This window comes from Silurus meridionalis, chromosome 2, assembly GCF_014805685.1.
Source record: "Silurus meridionalis isolate SWU-2019-XX chromosome 2, ASM1480568v1, whole genome shotgun sequence".
Taxonomy (NCBI): domain Eukaryota; kingdom Metazoa; phylum Chordata; class Actinopteri; order Siluriformes; family Siluridae; genus Silurus; species Silurus meridionalis.
In genome coordinates this window covers 29847905-29861374 of record NC_060885.1, presented here as the reverse complement: position 1 = coordinate 29861374, position 13470 = coordinate 29847905, and positions in this window count along the sequence as shown.

Below are 13470 nucleotides of genomic sequence, written 5' to 3'. Positions count from 1 at the left end.
TTTAGAAATATAGTGTGTGTGTGTGTGTGTGTGTGTGTATGTATATGTATATATATATATATATATATATATATATATATATATATATATATATATAATAAATTATGTCATCTTAGTCTTTTCTCTGCTTGTATTCTATATGGTGGTTGTTCAGCCTGGATACATTCAGTTTTTGTATTAATACATTGCTATAATGTGAGGTTCAGTTACCAGCGTGACACTAAAACAGGTAGTAGTAACGGCTACTTTTTACTTAAGTACATGTCAGAGCCCAAACTTCTTTACTTTAACTTGAGTAAAAAAGTTTAGTCAGTACTTCAACTTTTACTGGAGTCTTTTAAAACATATCTGTACTTCTACTTAAGTAAACGATGTATATACTTTTGCCACCTCTGTATACAGTGCAGTAAACAGTTAAACAAAACAAGATAGAACTAAACAAAACTCCAAACTAACAATACAAACTGCTCATCTGCAACATTAAATGCAAAAACAAACAAAAAAGAAAAACAACAGAGTAATACAAGGAGACTCAGTATACTGTACACACAGTAACTGTCAAAAACTGTAAACACTGTGACACTGGTGCTCACAAATGAGGTACAGAAGGTTGTGCACGTGGATTGTTCAAATAAAAAAAAAAAATAAATACTGTACATTTAAACATTTGGTTTACTCTAAACATTGAACAAAAGGGCATATGGACAAAAGCATTGTTTATTAATTGTATATGATGTCTTTTGATGCAGCAGCATGACATTTTTCCTTTACTTGAACTAGGAGACCCAAACCTGTTCCAGCATGATGAAGACTTTTCAGTACATTATGGTTAAATAGAAATATTTGCATTTTCCAGAAATTAGATATGCAGCATTAAGGACCTAAAGTTTGATATTCTAATCAAAATAGCATTTGTACTTATGTATACTTATGAATATGTATATCAAGTACTTTTGTCTCAATATAAAAAACTTTCTTTCGGCTTCTCCCATTGGGGTCGCCACGGCGGATCATCCGCATGTTTGATTTGACACATTTTTACGCTGCATGCCCTTCCTAACGCAACTCCCCATTTATCCGGGCTTGGGACCGGTACTGAGAGTGGCTGGGGTTGATTCTCTGACCGGGGATCGAACCCGGGCTGCAGCGGTGAGAGCGCCGCATCCTAACCACTAGACCACCAGGGACTTTTTTCTCAATATAATATTTGCATATACTGTACCCCATCATTTGTACTATTCAGATTGTAATTCGGCTTTAAGGCACATGAATAAGCATATTTCAGTAAAAGTTTTGTACAATATGTATGTAAAAAAAGTGCTGTTGCTGTTATGTTTTCCTTACAGTTTAATGTTTCTAATAGAAAATATTTAGCAATTATCTTCAGCAGATTCACGCTTTAATTCTAATTCCACCAGTTTAGAATAGAACAGTCTGTTTTGTTTCATTTATCTATAATGATCAAATATACCAATATTGACACCAACAACAATTTGCACATTTAATCCTGACCTGGCCCAAAAAGTGAGTTTCTTTGCTTTTGATAATTTGTTAAATAAATGTATACAAAAACAACAAATCATACTTTCCTACCAATTACACTGATCCAAATAACCCTGCTGAGTTACAAAGCAAGAGGTGACCCATCAGCATAAATCATATCCTCACCATTCGAATAATGTGCACACTTGTCATAAGGCTGATGAGGCTGAGCATTTGCAACACACCCTTCCAGATCGATTGCGCATTGTTGCTTTCCTAATGCCATTTACAGGCAGAAATAAATCAATTCCAGGCCTAATGCTTAAATGTATTTGTTTTCAGGAGTTAGGCAAATGTGCATGGAGATAAAAGTTATTTATGACAGCATTGAGAAATCTTGCTTGGAGACTCTCAGAGTGTGAACACATGCATAACCACTCATGATAATCCAGTGTAAAAACAATTAACTTATTAATACACTTTACTTGCTCTTTCCACTGTAATGCAAGCAATTGTAATGCTTACAATAAGCAAGTTTCAAACTGCACAATATGCAAACATGACTGCAGACTCACCTGTCTCTAACACATACGCACAACACACACACATATATATATTTATACAAAAATATCAGGTGACATTCATTGAAAGACAACAACACCGTGTTAAATATTTGTGTTTCAACTGAGTAATCAAAAATGAACCAAATTTGTCTAGTGAATGTTTGCACTCTGAGTTCCATATTCAAACCTCTTAAAGAGAGTGAGCCTTGATGACATCAATAAAACACCACATCCAACTGCTGTAGCCAAGAGATGATTTCTATTACCTTGTCAGTGAAAATCAATGACCTGTGAAAAACTTGACTCAGAACCTCATAAATCCCACATCAGCTGCATTCTCTGGAACCGCACATGAAAACTGTAATGATTTACCCTCTTATCTGGTGTATTCCAAAAGTGGCAGCAAGTGACCTTTATTATAAATGCAGTCAATCAACTTTTTTTTGTTTTTCTGAAATTTACTTCATTAGTTTTCCACTGGAGCCTTGAGAGTAATAATCCTAACAAGTACACCTGAACGTTGCGTAAAACCACATCAATCCATGAAAACCTGGCAACCACAGAACTTCACACAGCTGATATTATTAATCTGCATGGATTATCCAGAGCATCAACATAAACAGCTGCATGACCATTTAAAGAATACCTGTAACTTTCTTTACTTAAATATTGATGCGAATTTTGATCTTAAGTCTCCAAATGTTAAAACTTTTAAATCTTATTTGACCTATTTGTAGCACTATGAACCTTGTAGCCTCTGCTAATATAAGACACAAACTGCTGATTAAACCTGCCTTTTCTCAAAACTTATAAAGGTAGTTTATATTCAGAAATGTCCATTTTTAGGCAAAAGCTTTAACCATAAATATAAAGTATAAATGAGTGATCATAACATTCTGAGTTTTATTCAGTACCTTTATAATTCGAATTCGTCCATGTAATATGAAAAAAATATAAATTCTGTTTTTAGCTTATTTTTCTTTGACCCACATTTTATACTGAGCTTTGTGTAACAGTCCAGGCAGAATCCCAGAGTATTGGACTTTAAACTTTGAAGTGACATTTATAATTGCTGGATTAAAAAAAAAGAAGCCATGAAACTTTTTATGTTTGTATAATTCGCATATTTTTATAGTAACTGTCAAAACACTTGCTCTTTTATTTGCCTTTCTTTTGGTCTGCAGCATAATGTATTAGACTGCTTTCTTATATTCTGCTGATATTGCAGACAGCCATATTAATTAAAACTTTCTGCAGAATAGGTGAATGTAATACACTCAGTACTAAGAGGAATTGCATCCTGAATTCACAGACATGCAGGAAGTCAAATAGCTATTGTTTATTAAATATTACCACAGTAGCTAAACAAAGAAGGTAGTGTGAGTAACAGAAAATCAAGTTTTATATTGAAATGTTATAAAATTAGACTTAAACCAAACATACTGTAGGAAATCAATTTTTACATTTTGTGTAAAATTCATGTTTGTTTTGTAATATCATTAAATGATGTTCATAATATTCGGTGCAGCAGTGGAACACGCTTTTCAAACGTTTTTTTTTTTTTTGCCTAAGCTTATATCTATAATGTCCTTTAGATAGCCTAAAATATAAGCATTAGATTTGAAACAATGATAAACACTCGACTTGTTCACATGCTCTGTGAAGCAGCAATGTTTTACTAGCTGTTAAGTCATTGTGTGTGATCAGTGAGTACCTTGAAACAGAGCGATTAGCAGATGGCGTTCGATAGAGTTGCAGTCCAGGGGTCATAAACCCACCATCAATCAGTCCATTAATGGCCCTGTAGCTCAGCCTTCTTAGTGTCCACCACAGTGCTGAGAAAAAAACTTGATAACACTAGGTATTCCAGCACAATTTAACACAAAGTATCTGTTATACAGTACAGACTACTGGCACACCTTCTCATTCAAAGAGTTTTCTTTATTTTCATGACTATGAAAATTGTAGATTCACACTGAAGGCATCAAAACTATGAACACGTGAATTATATACATAACAAAAAGTGTGAAACAACTGAAAATATGTCATATTGTAGGTTCTTCAAAGTAGCCACCTTTTGCTTAAGATTACTGCTTTGCACACTCTTGGCATTCTCTTGATGCCTACTTTGAAGAACCTACAATATGACATATTTTCAGTTCACTTTTTTGTTATGTATATAATTCCACATGTGTTAATTCATAGTTTTGATGACTTCAGTGTGACTCTACAATTTTCATAGTCATGAAAATAAAGAAAACTCTTTGAATGAGCTGGTGTGTCCAAACTTTTGGTCTGTAGTGTATATGGAATATATATATATATATATATATATATATATATATATATATATATATATATATATATATATATATATAAACTTTTGGTCTGTACTGTATATATATATATATACAGTACAGACCAAAAGTTTGGACGCACAAGGTGTGTCCAAACTTTTGGTCTGTACTGTATGTCTATTATTTCTTATTATTCTTTGAATTAGTTGGTTTTGAAAAGAGAGGCAAGAATGCTGATACCTTTTGACCTCCTATTATAACTCCAATCATTCGGATTAGAGTTTTGATTCTGAATATTAGTAAAAATATACCACATGCTTGGATGATTATGAAATATAACAGTGATTCAGTATAATTACAATATATCATATAATATTTAAGCTTACATCACATTCCTAACCTAACTTGCAACACAGCTTAGCAAAAAATAAAAATAAATAAATAAATAAATGGCAAGAGCTAGGAGAGAATTGTGATGAACAGACAGATTTCCACTGCATACATTGTGTCTGCTAATCCAGACAGATTTGCATTGCGTGTGAGGTTTAAAATCTTACTTCCATCATCTGCATTAAGCATTAAACTTTTATTAGTAATTAACTTGCCTGAATGTTTTCCAATTTGCATTGTATTGATTGTATTGTATTTTTCTTCAACAGTGCTGCTAGTTCTAAAGGGTGTAAAGCCATTTCAAGATATAGCCTGTTTGATGAGTAAAGTGTTTCTTACAAATTTGCAAACACAACACTATTGGTACTTCTTCTTGGACCAGTGTATAAAATGCATAGTAGTTTTTATACTATGTTACAAAGTCCCTACCACTTAAAAACTCTGAGATGTACTAGCTTATAATTTATTACATATGTATACTTTCTTTCGGCTTCTCCCATTAGGGGCGCCACAGCGGACCATCCGCATGTTTGATTTGGCACGTTTTTACGCTGGATGCCCTTCCTAACACATCCCTCCCCATTTATCCGGGCTTGGGACCGGCACTAAGGCTTTTGAAACCCTAATGGCTGGGGTTGGTTCTCTGACCGGGGATCGAACCCGGGCCGCAGCGGTGAGAGCTCCGCATCCTAACGACTAGACCACGAGGGAACCCAATTTATTACATATGTATAATTAATAATAAACAAATTACATTGGTAACTTAAATTTGAGTCCCTCTTTTTCTGTTGATTACTTCCATAACGGAATTGGAAAGTACACACCCTGAATGTGACAATGAAGAGTCATAGTTATTCTTTATTGACAGTGCTAATGGTGTATTTCCCTTCTGCATTCTAATCAATAGTTTTATTATCCAAAAATTTCAGAAAAATCAAAAGAAAAATCATTGTTGACATTGTTGTCTTTGATGTTTGTTTGTCCTTGCAAATCAGTGGCGGGCTCACATCAGAAGTGTTACAAACACATCCATCTTGAGTGTTAATGATATTAAAGATACACTTCACCTTTCCAATTAAAGAGGGGAAGTTAGAACTCTCACCAGGCATTGGAGAGATGATTAATTTGTCACTGCTGAGAACTGTGGGCTGCCCTCTCCATAATAGGATTGTTCTCTCTCTCTCATTATTCCATACTCTCACTCTCTCTCTCTCTTTGTGTGTCTCTCATATTTATTTGTTGTGAGACTGCAAAGAAAATTGAAATTTAGAAGGCCAGGTTGGCATGTTTTTCTTTTTTTTTTTAATTCTTGAATAATAACTTTGTCTAAAATAAGACAGTTGTATTTGCTACAGCAAAATATGCTTTCTAAAGACATTTGTATATACTGTACTTGTACGTGAAAAAAAAAATACCATGGCCGGTGTAAATGTACTGTTAATTGTATGTTGGCAAGTATTGTGTATATTGAGATTTGCAAGGCCATGGAAGCAGTAGCTTTAGTAAAAGTTAAAACAGGGAACAAAGATTGGAGGATGAATGTGAGGGACATTAGGAAGTTGTGTGTGTGTTTTTAGAGATGCAGAGCCAGCAATAAAAGCTGAAATGGTAAACAGCTAAGTGATATTCATTTGTAAAAGGTGTAGTCATTCCAGTGCATTTTTGTTGCACCCTCATGAATTTCACCTTGATGTCAAACCTGAGAGCATTAAGAAAAAAGATACTCTGCCCAGGTCCACTAGTGCAGCATCAAGCTCTGTTCAGGAGGAAATCCAGCAGGCACTTATGTCTTAGGTAAGGTGTTGACCAACCTGTGTGCAGGTACAGCCATCATCCAGCATCTTTTCAAATCTGAGTCCTCAAATGCAGCATTTAGACACTTGAAGCTTTCACTCTGCCTTGCATGAACCCAGCCAATGCTAGTAGTATTTGAAATATGGTTATTTATGTGCTGCTGGCTGCACATTCAAGCCCTACTGACCAATTAGCCGTCAACTAGCCAGAAACGCTATCGCGTTGTGAATAAGGCTTTTCAGAAGCATGCAGAACTAATAGTCGAGTAGCATCGATGATGCTTCCAGGATATGCCAGTAGGAGAGTGCGGAATAGTTGTTTATATTCCTGCAGAGATTGCTTGACATCTGCAAAAGGTGGCTGGGTTTAGCAAAGCATGAGTGAGGGATATTCACTATTCATATTCCATTACACGTTTTGCTAATCCACAACCTATCTGCCACCTCCTGTAGGGGGGGTTTCATAGATATATATGCTATGTCATGTGATTTAATTAGATTTGTTTTACTTTATTTTTATTTTGACCATATTTTTAATTCTACTAGGAAAAGTCTCTTCTTTATTTGTCATTTTTTAGATTTTATTCTGCATTAACCTTCAGGTACAATTAAAATTGAATTCACCATCCTCACAAACTTTTCCACTTCTGACAAAAATGCTGTTTCTCTGATCTCAACTCATGTGGTGTGTTTGATCTACTGGAATAAGTTAATTGTCAAACAAAAAAGTTGTGAGCTGCTCATTTTCAACTCTCACTATCCTATATTAGAATGAGACATTCAATAATCCTGATAGATGAACATTTCAGGACATAGACATCTCGTCTGTGTGACACAAACAAGGCCAGTGCTTACATTAAATGTTGGAGAAAATGCAGTAAACTGTTTCCTGTTTAAATACATGACAATGACAGAAGCACTTAACTGGAACTGCGAGGTCTGGCTGAAGCTAGCAAGCAGAAATGAAAGACATTATGTGAAAGCATTCTTGACACCATGGATATATGAGCTAACCTGTTTACCTGTCCCACATTCAGATCCATGCTTTCTCTGTTTCTCTCATATCTAATCAGATTCAGCAGTTCCTGCTGGATGGCAGGAAGAGTCAGCATGAGTATGTACATGCACCCACTTGGGCTAATGCTGAAAGGAGCGTGAGTAAATATGTCAGCATCTGTGGGATGAACAGTGTGGGTCGGATTAGATGGACTGTACAGTGTGGTTCAGACTGAATCATTAATCAGCCATGTGCACTAGCTATGTGCAACTACATAACTAAAGCAGATGTAATTCGCATATTATGTTCATGGTCAACGATACCTTAAAATACATATGAAGCAGCCACCATCACGATGCTATATCGCGATTTACCCCATTACGATGAGATGAATTTTTTTTAGCGACGCAATCCATCGCGATACAAATGCCAAATTGTAGCTGATGCACATTTTTTATATCGATGCATTACATCATTAACTTTTTTGCAAATTCACCGATGCGAATCAGTTAATCTTGTGTGCACAAATATTAAATATTAGTTATAAAAAAATAAAAAATAAATGACAGGGTGGTGCGATGAATCCCAATGTAAAGAAGTATTATTTTGACCCCCCCAAATAAAATGCAATAATTTTCTGAAGTGCTTTATTGTTTTTATACAACAGTTTGCTAACAAGTATTATATTTTAATTATTAAATAATGGCTCAAAGAATGTTTGTCTGTTCATCGTAAAATGTAATTAATTATACGTTTATACAATTTTTTTAAGGTACGAGTTTTTTCCTTTTATAACATTGTAGTAAATGGTTCCCGCACTGGTCTCGCATTTTCTCACTCTTAAAGAAATTCAAAATGCTGAATAGAACTTAGTCACAGAAAAGATCAACATTTACGAATTAAAGAAAGATTGTTTATGTACTGTGTTTGCCATACTACAAAACTAGGTGTCACCATGCAAATGAGCATTATTATAATCCTGTTTTGCGGTTATAGTTTAATTTATTTAAAATCAATCAACAGCTTTTGATCAATGAGTCTTGAGAATTTTATGCACACGATACATATCCCATATAATAGGAGATTACAGATGGCATATCCCACATAGCAGTTTTACTGCTATTGCAGCTTGCATACTTTTATACTCTACATGACAAATGTACATAGGTTTATTTGTAATTCTTATATAGCTTCCTTATCTAAAGGCTCACCACACATTCACATTTAGCACACTTCACCACGTGTACACATGAAGTGAGATTAGTGATAAGTGAGATTTCCCTCTGGCTCTTGCCTCTTCATTGCAGCAATACTCCATTCATATTCATGCACTGACATGCTATTTATAATACTCCATTCCTAAATTTGCAACTATTCTATGTGGGTCACATGAAAATCCAGACATGTGGAAAATACAAACAAATAACAGTATGTTTTATTCGAGTTCGTTTGAGTATTTCTAGCATTCATACACACTGCAGTCTGTCTGCTGGGTCACCCTTGGCCAATCACAAAAACATCTTAACAAAAAAAACTCTTTCAAAATGTTCTCTTAACTCAGTTCTCCTTATCATGTTCCTATATTACATCGCTAAATACAGCTGAGATCAAAGAACATGTCCAAGATAATTTATTTGCGGTAATTATATGTTCTTTAAGCATGCATGCAGACATGAAATGTACAGCAAGATTGAATAGTTTGAGATAATCGCACACTCGCATGGGGCTTGAAAACAGAGATTTCAGCAACATTTCAGTAGATCTTCTCAAGGGACAATACAAAAGAAATAAAATTGGATATATTTTAGAGTAGTCAATGTGCAGCTTGCATAGTAGTATAGATTTGCTGTCCTTATGCCGTGTAACCATGCAAAGTCACGTCCTATTTATCATGTTCATGTTTTTGTCTGTTTGACAGGACCATAGAAATTTGTGTCTCTTATATTAGAGTATTTAAAATTTGGTCATTTGAGTACAATTCTCTTATACTGACCACTGGATGTTCAAAATGATACCCTAATGCCAAAGGGCTTTTTGAGGATTTGATCATTGGAAATGTTGCTCTACACAAAGATGGTCTAGACTATAAGAAGGTCAGTAACATCCTAAAACTGAGTTACAGTACAGTGGCCAGGGTCATAGAAAGATTTTCCAAGACCTCAGAACAGAACAGGCCTCGCAAGGGTCCATCAAGAAAGTCCTCGAGCTGTACATTTACATTTACATTTGCATTTAGCAGACGCCCTTATCCAAAGCAACGTACAAAAGTGCTTTGAGTCTCTAGCAATGAATAAATCTACACTGGTACACAAGATTACAAATAACTCTTGAATTCTTACAAAGCAAACTTGGAAAGTGCTAATTGAAGTGTTTCGGGAAGCGGTATTCAATCATCGCTTAAAGATAGTCAGGGACTCCGCTGTACGGACATCTAGGGGAAGTTCATTCCACCACCTCGGTGCCAGAACAGAGAAAAGCCTTGAAGTATATTTACCTCTCATTCTGAAAGAAGGTGGTGTCAGTCGAGCAGTGCTGGAAGATCTCATACAGCATGGTGCAGTGTGAGGTGTGATGAGGTCTCTGAGGTAAGAGGTGAGGTAAGCTGTACGTCAGGTGCAGAAGCTGCCTTTAAAGAACGGATGCATGAGTGCTGCCAGCATTGTTTAATGGACCATGTCCTGTGATCTGATAAGACTAAGATAAATTTGTTTGGCTCAGATAGTGTCCAGCATGAGTGGTGACAACCTGGTGAGGAGAAAATTGTGTCTGGCCTACAGTCAAGCATGGTGGTGGTTGCATCATGGTCTGGGGCTGCATGAGTGCTGCTGGTACTAGAGAGCTGAGGTTCATTGAGGGAAACATGAATTGCAAAATATACTATGACATTCAGAAGGAGAACATGATGCCCTCACTTCAGAAACTGGACCGAATGCCAGTTTCCAAAATAATAGCGACCCCAAACACACCACCAAGATGACTTTGGCTTGCTGAAGAAGCTGAATGTGAAGGATATTTAGTGGCCAAGTATGTCTCTGGACCCGCACACTGTTGAGCACCTCTGGGGCATCTTTAAGAGGAAGGTGGAGGAGCATCGTGTGTCTAACATCCAGCAGCTCTGTGATGTCATTATGGAGAAGTAAAAGAGATTTCCAGAAACAACCTGTGCAGCTCTGGTGAATTCTATGCCCAGAAGGATTAAAGCAGTGCTACATAACAATGGTGCTCACACAAATATATGTGGACTATATAATGTGTGCTTGGATGTTTTCAGTATTTATGTACAATTTAAAATAAAAATGAAGAAAAACCAGGACAAGGACATGGTGTGTCCAAATGTTGTTGAACAGTACCCTATACTGTACTTGATGAGTCAAACTTTTAATATGAGGATCCAACAATCAGCTAAAGCGAAAGATCCAGTCTATCCTTCATTACACACTGAATTTGAAAAGCTCTCCATGTTTTTCTTAATTATTCTCCAACAGGTTGCTCTGGTAGAGGACATGGCTACGACACATTTTCCGTATCATGTTTACATGGAATAATCCTGCTCCCAAGCAGGTTTGAGCTTATAAACATCGACCCCTAGATGAACCCCAGATAATGTCAAATCATCAACTATAAAATCCGTTCCCAAATCTGAGTAACCCACGTACAACAAACAGGCCCCCAGAAAATCTTTTTCAATGTTCAAGGTAAATATGAAGGGTCTGGGTTACTTTTAGCTTTACTTTCAGTGTAATTTGTCGGAAAATTGAACAAAATTCCCTGCTTGTATTTGAATTACTTGATCAGGTCAATATGAAACATCACTAAAAACGAGATCAAGCACCTGCATTGAAGCCATTTTGAATCTTTTTTTTTTTTTTTTTCTTTTTTAGAATATTTTTATCTTTCTCTTTTACTCTGTCTTGCTTCACACTCTTATTCTCACCCTCACTTACTCTTGAAGCATAACGTAGTTGAGATAAAATGTTTTTATGTACAAAGTATGACTGAAACAAGACTGTGTTTTTTTTTTTTTTTAAGTTATCATGGGTATTGTTTTCATCCTCTCTTTCTGTCTCTTTGCGTTTAATCTATCTCTCCCACTCTGTCTTGTGCTGCCTCTTGCCTCTCTTGTCAGTTTGGAATTCTGGGCCACAGCTTCCTTTGAAGCTTCTCTATTCTTATGCATATCAGCATGGAGATTAAAGTCCAAAACACCTTTCTTTATACTTGCTGTGTGTGTGTGTGTCTGCTGTGCATGAGGATGGTGATGATTTGAGTTGGTAGGAGAAGAGTGCATGCAAAATTGCATGTATTTTGCTGCCTGCAATACAAAATAGCATAATGGCAGTTCACTCGCTGATTCATTTGTACCCTAGCCAGACTTGCATTGTGTTCAGCAAAGTGAGCCGTGCCAGGACTAATCTCCTCTTCATTGTGCAAGGAAGTATTAATATAGTCAGTCTGTTGATGAAGGACACACATTCTCTCTCTCGCTTTCTGTCTCTCCTTCTATCGCATTCCCTGTTATTCACATGCACACACACACACACACACAGACACTACTCCCTTTGAATCACAATGATCCGTACTTGGTGTTATACAGTTAAAAGGGCACTGATGTGCATTTGCTGTGAAATTGTTCCTTATGAATCAGTTTTATGAACTTGCTCTTGGGTATGGACTAACATTCCCTCATAGGGTGTCATTTCTCATATTGCAAGTGTGTAAAAATATGCTAACTTGTATGCTAAACTTGGGAATTGCAAACCATATGTCTAAACAGTGTTTGTAGATTGTGAATTAATATTAAGTTGGTCAAAATTATAATATTTGAAAAAAAATCCAACACCTGTATCCAACCTGAACTTTAACTAAATTCCTATAATTTACCTGTGAGGAAAAGGAAATGCATAGCATCACTTATCAACGATTTGTTTGATACCTACCTTGAAAATCAGCATGCTTTCACTGTGTGCACCCTGACCCTGATTCATTTATTTCATGTTTTAGAATGTGTGTGAAACAGATTAAATGAACACTTATGGCATACACTTCTCTTCCTAATGAAAGCAAAATAGGTTGGCAGGTTACAGAGAAAAATTGTCTATGCCACTCTGTTTCTATATAGCTGATACTGTAAAATCTCTAACAATATATAACTATGTATATAAAACTATATGCGAGTTTATAAAATAAAAAAAAAATTTCAAGGAAATTTTCCGACTCTACTACACTTATCCCAGCAATTAACTAATGCCTGGAATGATTTGTCAGTACCCTCAGAACCACCACGATCGTCCCTCACGGCCACCTTTGAAACATTTATATCATTCAAATGTCATCACTGTACTGTGCTTCTGTTGATATCCATTGTTTTTATACCTTCCTTCACAAGAAACTTCATCACCACATCTTGATTAATGGTCTCTGGACTGGTCCACGACTTGTGTGCCGCCTATTAATAATACTACACACTAGCCACTTACTACTGTGTCTTTTACTGCAACACTAGCATCTGTTTTTATATCCGTAAATTACAGGTCACGGTTTGACTAAAAACGCCCCTTGTGTGTGTGCGTGTGTGTATATAAAATATATTTTATACCTGTATAAAATTTGTAGGAAAAATGACTAATCAGATCTGCTGAGGTGTAAATATTAATAAATGCTGGGAATAAATGTTATGGTAAATTGGCCAGCCAGCATTATTTTAGCTTTAAGTTCATGCCTGACTCTATTAGTATCAGCACTATTTCCTTTTCCGTCTGATTTATATCTCCTTTTTCACTTAGTCTGATTAATTTGGGCTGGCATAGACTTTAGCTGCTCTGCTTCTTGCCACCCTGGGTTAAACCAATGAGTCCATCATTTCACTTCATCTAGGAGTTAGCATTTTAATAATAGCCCTATTAATAAGGTTCAAAATAAACTGCACAAATAGGTGTGGCTCGTTAAAC